Genomic DNA, 6,753 nt, shown 5'->3' with positions numbered 1-6,753 from the left:
TAGGCCTTTGTGTATTATAAGCACAATTAAATGTCTCTCTGTTAATAATATTTCAGGTTTAGAGTTCGCTATATGCCTAATTTGCAATATTTCATTAAAGCCACGTTAAGCATTTCATCCATCTGGGTTGTTCTCTAATCACGGTGGATAAATTGCCTGTCCTGCAGACGCTTTCAGTTTCGGTGTTGAAGAATGGATACAGGGACAAAGCCGTGTTCAACAGCGCCTCCTAGTGACCCCTGAATGCAATGCAACGCCCGGCTCCCTGGACACCTTGAATCCTTGTGAAGTTGGTTCTTCTGCAGCGAGAAAATAAGAAAAAAAAAAAATGACTTAGGCTACTATATGCGCCACATAGGCCTATTCCCTGAGCCAAATAAAAATAGTCATAGCCCACTATTCTTTATTATCTGTCTGTCTGTCTGTCTGTCTGTCTGTCTGTCTGTCTGTCTGTCTGTCTGTCTATCTATCTATCTATCTATCTATCTATCTATCTATCTATCTATCTATCTATCTATCTATCTATCTATCTATCTATCTATCTATCTATCTATCTATCTATCTATCCTTGTGTTGCGTGCGTGGAGGGGAAATTCTGCTGACTTCAGCCCTCTGCTGACTTAAACCTCCCTACCTCTTGATCAATGGGGAGGGATCCGCCGTTTTAATTAAAACACAACAACGTTCTAGTTTAAAAGTCCTCTCTCAGCGTATATCATTCTCTGGAGACGACAGACTCCTCCCTGTTAACAGGTTTAATAGCGCTGCGCTAAAAGCACCTGCCATGTGAGAGTTACAATGATATTTTACGATCGCCCGCCTCCAGGGACGAGCCATATTGCGATCCTCATAACTTTTTAACTGACTTTTTGTTTGTACGATGTTGCATAAGACCAAAGACGATTATTTTAAAAAGACAAAAAAGCGCATGTGAGCGCGAGACTTGATTTAGCCTACATCGTAAAAACGGCACATGGTAAGTCCTTTTTTACGTTTGTTCATTAAAATGAACTAGTATCTTAACTAGCAGGGAATGTCGTAAAAAGCTTTTCCGATAGACAGGTGAATCTGAGACGTGAAACCCTTTAGGCCTGCCTATGTCGCCTGGTGTCGTCACCGGGATTCTGCTCATCCTAACGACCCACACATCTCTTTATGCAAACCTAGGCTCGCCCCTCAATTAATCTCATTGTCTTTGATCAGCACTCATCGCTAAACCCATTGGCACTCGGCTACCCATATGTGACACACCGCGTGAGTGGCCGTGCGACCACGATTGGTTTGATAAATACAATAATGACATGGCACAAAAGACCCGAATATCCATTTCTAAGGAGTGGCGCGAGTGGTTTTCCCGCCACATACAGTACGTCACCCTGGCAACGGCGCCTCTAGAATGCAGATCAGGCGCTCGGCTCTTGTGTTCTTCTCAGCAATCGAGTTTGATAGCTGTCACTTTTGTTCACAGGAAAAAGGGGGCAGGTGGAAATTACAATGTGCTCCGAAACCATCACCCAGATCTTTTTCCTCTCTCCAGTTCTGAATTGATCAATTTGCCTCTTTTTTTTTCTTTTTTGCCCTTCCACTTACGAGCGCCAGAGTCCCATAAAACCGCTCACTTAGGCGCGCGCGGCGGCAGCGGGAGAGAGGTCAGTGTTATCCAAACAGTGCCATCGGGCCATTTGCTTTAGCACCCTCCAGCCAGCACGCCGGAGGAACCAGAGCCCGTCACTTCAATCAAGCTCATACAAGCACAAGCTGTGCACAATGAATTTATAATGCCAAGAGCAGAGGAGCAAAATCACACCAGAAAGAGCGGGGAGAGAGAGATGGAGAGGAAAAGCATCACACACACAGTGAGAGAGAGAGAGAGAGGAAAGAGTGTGAGAGAAAGAGTATTATGCTATCGGTGTCAATGGCTCCTATTTTGCTTGTGCGTTTGCTTGTTTACAGATGGAAATAAACAAGTGATTGTTGAAGGTGAGAAAATAGACTGTGAGCAAAGCCAGCAGTAAACAGCGACCTGTTGTCATTGTGTATGTTCATGTGTGTGACAACAGTGTTAATGTGCTATTCTCAGGTAGCTGTTGTGTGACTGATGGAGGTTATTTCGCCTGTGTTTTCTCAACACTTTATGCAACGATACTGTGACTATTTGAATATGGTGTGTGTGTGTGTGTGTGTGTGTCAGAGTTGTTTGCTCATTTTACACCTGGCTGGCGGCCTTTGACCACATTAAGTTCTTATTATGGCTGCTCTTATCATGTCCAATCAAACATTCAAAGAGAGAAACATATACATGTTTACCTAAAGAAATCGAAGGAGCAACAAATGCAACTGATTGAGAATTAAAGAAGTGAAAATGAGAAAACATCTTGAGGAAAAGGGATACTATAGATGCTGAAATGGATCGAGCATGGTGCAGTTCCTCGTCTGTCCTCTTGTTTTAAAAGGAGGCTGATCAGCCTTTGGCAAACAGGATGTTTTTACGAGACAGCACTGCAGTTACGAGTTACCTTGACTGTCTCGGGTTTAAGAGCTCGTCGGCCTTGGGGTTACCTGGATACACCTGGTGGAGGTGATAAAGATCTTAAGTTAATGGAGCCAGTGAGGTCAAATTAAACCCATTCTAAGTTAGTCTCTGGGTTCTCCTTCTGAGTGCGTCTGAGGCCTACAGTATTACCTTGTTTTTCTCCAGTCCAGGGTCTCTGTTAAGGACAAATGCCCTTGATTTGTGTAGGTCTGCATCTTCGAATAGAGCTGTTTCCATGGTGTCGACTGCATCCTGAAACACTTTCTGTGACATTTCAAACAGGTGTTTGGATACTGACTGATGGGAAAATATTTGATCACTCTTCTGTGCATGCTTCTCATCACTTAAACATATAATTTGCATATGTATGTGCTTGGCTATGTGTGTGTGTGCATGCATGCACAGTTTGTGTAGTGAGCATCAGTTAGCAGACAAGCCTCACACTCACAAACAAACACACTCACACACATATTAGCAATGTTTGATCAAATTTAATCCAGGACCATTTGACCTCCACCTTCCCTATGACCTCTAGCAAACTCCCCGGGGAGATGAAGGCTAAGATGTGTGTTTGTGTGCCTTGATGTCTGACTAAGGACTAAACGCTGATGGTCAAACACACATCCCCTTTTTCTTTCACTCTCTATACTCCAAATCCAACCCATCCATTCCCCTCCTCCTCCTCCTCCTCCTCCTCCTCCTAGCGTGCACAAGAAAAGAAAAGGAAAATAATTGTTTTATGCATGGCTCAAGTTCTAAAGTGTGAATTTATGAACTTGAAAATTACACAGGTATAAATGATTACTCTAGATTGATGATGCACTGCTTCTTTGCAAGTCTGCTCACAGATGATGAAATAAAGGCAAAGAGCGACATACATCTCTAATAAAACTATAATTCAGATCATTATGTTTTTTTTTAATTGATGTAGCCTACATGTGAACGGTGATGGAACATTATTTGGTGTGAACAATGCTTGTTGATTTGTAAACCCTGGCACTCTGAACAATTTTTGAGGTCAAATGATTCCACATTTTGCTTTAGTAAATAAAAATAATCCTACATTTGAATTGGTATTCATTACGGGGAAAGTATCTTTGGATATAATCATATTTGTTTCTCTGTTTTTTACTCTCTCGTTGCCTCAGACAAGCTTTCATGTGTATGTAATTATCAGACATCATCATTATGTGGTGATTGTCATCACTGGAGCATCAAAGCTGTGGATCCTCGCGTGCGTGTCAGTGAAGCTTACCACTACTACTTCCCCCCTCTTCTCTCTCTCTCTCTCTCTCTCTCTCTCTCTCTCTCTCTCTCTCGATACTTCCATTTACTTATTTATTTATTTATTTAGAATAAATTTGTTAGCGTCTGTTTTTGAGAGCACGCGCTTCAGTCCGTATCAAAGAGAGCGCGTGAAGTGAAGTGCCCCTTGTTCACGAATAAATGAATCGGTGCAACGTCGAGAAAACCTGTGAACCTTACTCACTCTTTTCTTACCTCACTCTCAGTCTGTTTGCCTATTGAAACTTTCTCCCTAGGTGGCAAAATATTTATTGCATAGTGCGACATTAAATGTAATATAGCCTATAATATACGATAATTTTGTTCTTTGCATATTTAATACAAACTGATATTGTTGTACATTGCACTGCAGTGTCCCTATATGGCGCTTTATGGCGTAACATTTTGTTTAACTTTTGTAACTTTTTTTCTTGCTTACTTTGATATGCCAAATTTTATCTAGCTAGGAATAAAAATACGTTTAATACTGAAAACACACTGACACTTTAAATGTTGTTCACTTACCGTGGTTATCAAATTGAGATGCTGTCTCTCACGCACCATCTCAATTTCATGAGAAGAAAAATAATAATTTTTGAAGATTGTAAATATTTAACGCGAAACAAAAACTAGGCCTAATTAAATTGAAAACAAATATGTATAGAATTAAACATATAACAATGCGAAAACCATTATATAAAAGCAGACCTTGCCTACAATTTTGTGCTACCTTTCTTTGTGGATGTTATGTCAAATTAAATAATTGAACGTGCCGATTTAAATAACATCATTTTTTATGTCATCGACTATTATGTAAATATAATGACAATACCTTTAGAAGTTACAAACTTTATACATTTGTAAAATATATTTTTATTATTTCTGTAAATATAGCTATAATTTGCATAGGCTATAACTGCTTATACTATAATAAATTGTAATTTTGTAATATGATGAGAGCTGTATATTTTTTTCAAGGTGAATATTGATGCACTAATGTGTTTATCCAAACGTTCCCTTTGAAAGAATATATTTTATTTGAAATAATAAATTGTCATTTATTTCCACCGTTCTCTTAAGGAGTCCTTCCAATGGCAGTCCCATGTGTAAGGAACAAAGCCACCCTCTTGTTTTGTGTGTTTTATAGCCGTGTCCCTGAAATTTTGATTGATTAAATGAAACATACTATGTAGACTGAATTAGTGTTATATTTGAAAGACCTTGAGTTGATTGTGTGCATGCTTTATCTTTTCACTACTCAATTAGAACTACTCTAGATATATTTGCAAAAAGCATTTGAGGGCCCCAAACAAAACTACACACAGACAAAGATAAGTTATATATATCGTCCCCTTGGAATTATAAGGTTCTATCTGACATTTTTGTCAAAATTGAGTTATTCACATATTCTTATTCTGTGACAATTTATTTACATTATGGGATGTGTTTTGTACATTTAGGGTCCCTGTTATTTTTATGTTTGAAAGAAACTTGTTCCCCATACACATTTTCCTATATGGAATGCTAAAAACTTTGAAGCTCAATATCTCAAAACTGTTCAGAACGCAGAAAGAACCTTATAATTCCAAGGGGACAATATATATATATATATATATATATATATATATATATATATACTGTAAATAGAATCTATAAAATAGTCTTACATTTATTTTGACCATCCTCAGCATCTCCAGTGCGTAGCCTACAAGATGCTGAAACCACACCATCTTTGTCTAGCCCTGGTGGGCCTTAACCTTGGACCATATGACCGTGCAAAGGGAGGCTTTAAAGCTGAGGGGGTCCTGGAGGTGTGTGGGCCAAGTCATGCCTTCCACATTATATGCTTTAACATGGATGGCAAATCCAGCACGGTTAAACAAACTTAACCTTCATTTGTGAAACGGTGCAACTCAAAGGGCAGAAAACGACTTGTGAAAGTAATTACCGCTGGGGAAAAGCAACAGGGGGAGAGAGAGAGAGAGAGTGGAGGTAAAGAACAAAAATCATTTACGACGAAAGAAGCATTTTTAATGAGTTTGCTCAGACATTGATTTTTCCCAGTAATCTTTTATTAATATGCAGTGGGCGTTCTGTCCCCAAGCCCAGGGAGGGGTCACAGCCTGTCAGGACCCCTACTCCCTCAAATAACACCCCAAAGCCAAGGCAAAATGGTATTTTAGCAAAGGCAAACATTGTCCTGTCTTGGCTTAAGGGGCGAAATAGCTGTTTATTTTAAAACTTGTTTCTCTCTGCCTGGATAAGTGAGGTACTTCTGTAGTACAAAAGGAGGTGCAGATATAAACGACATGCATAAAATCGATAGGCCTATCCAGTTTTGCTTTTAGATTTAATTTATTACTTCAGTTTAGTTCAGTTTATTTCACAATAACTCAGTACATTTTACTTCGACAGAAGTACTTGAAATGTGAAGTGTTTAAACTTCACGCAGTATTAATAGTTTAATAGCCTTTGGTTATAAGAAGGGCAAACATATAGGCCTATGCAATTGAGCAAGATATAATTGTATAAAGATATAGGATAAGGCAAGACAGTGGCATGTATTGATTTGGTGGGGAAAAAAAATCCTTTTGGTTAGCAATTATTTATTTTAACCATTTAATATTAACCAATGCATTTTGTCAGTGCTCAGTTTCTTTTAAGTGTAATTGAGAAATAATTTCCTGATGAAAATAAAGGCAATGGGCAAATGGTCAATGTAATGTAATTATTTATAAATTCTTAAAATTAAATAAAGGAATGCTGTAAGTATGCCTATGTCAAAATTATTCAATGAAAAAACTTAAAATTATATTGTTGTACAAATTTTTTACTTTTTTTAACTCAAGATTATTGAACGTCGAAAAACAATCTTCTGGAACGTATTTCTACAGGTTTAAGATCACATTTCTTAAGGTACAATCAGTTACAAAGGT

This window comes from Pimephales promelas, chromosome 14 (assembly GCF_988280905.1).
Source record: "Pimephales promelas chromosome 14, fPimPro1.hap1.1, whole genome shotgun sequence".
Lineage (NCBI taxonomy): Eukaryota > Metazoa > Chordata > Actinopteri > Cypriniformes > Leuciscidae > Pimephales > Pimephales promelas.
The sequence above is the reverse complement of the archived record's forward strand: the minus strand, read 5'-3'. Positions refer to the sequence as shown.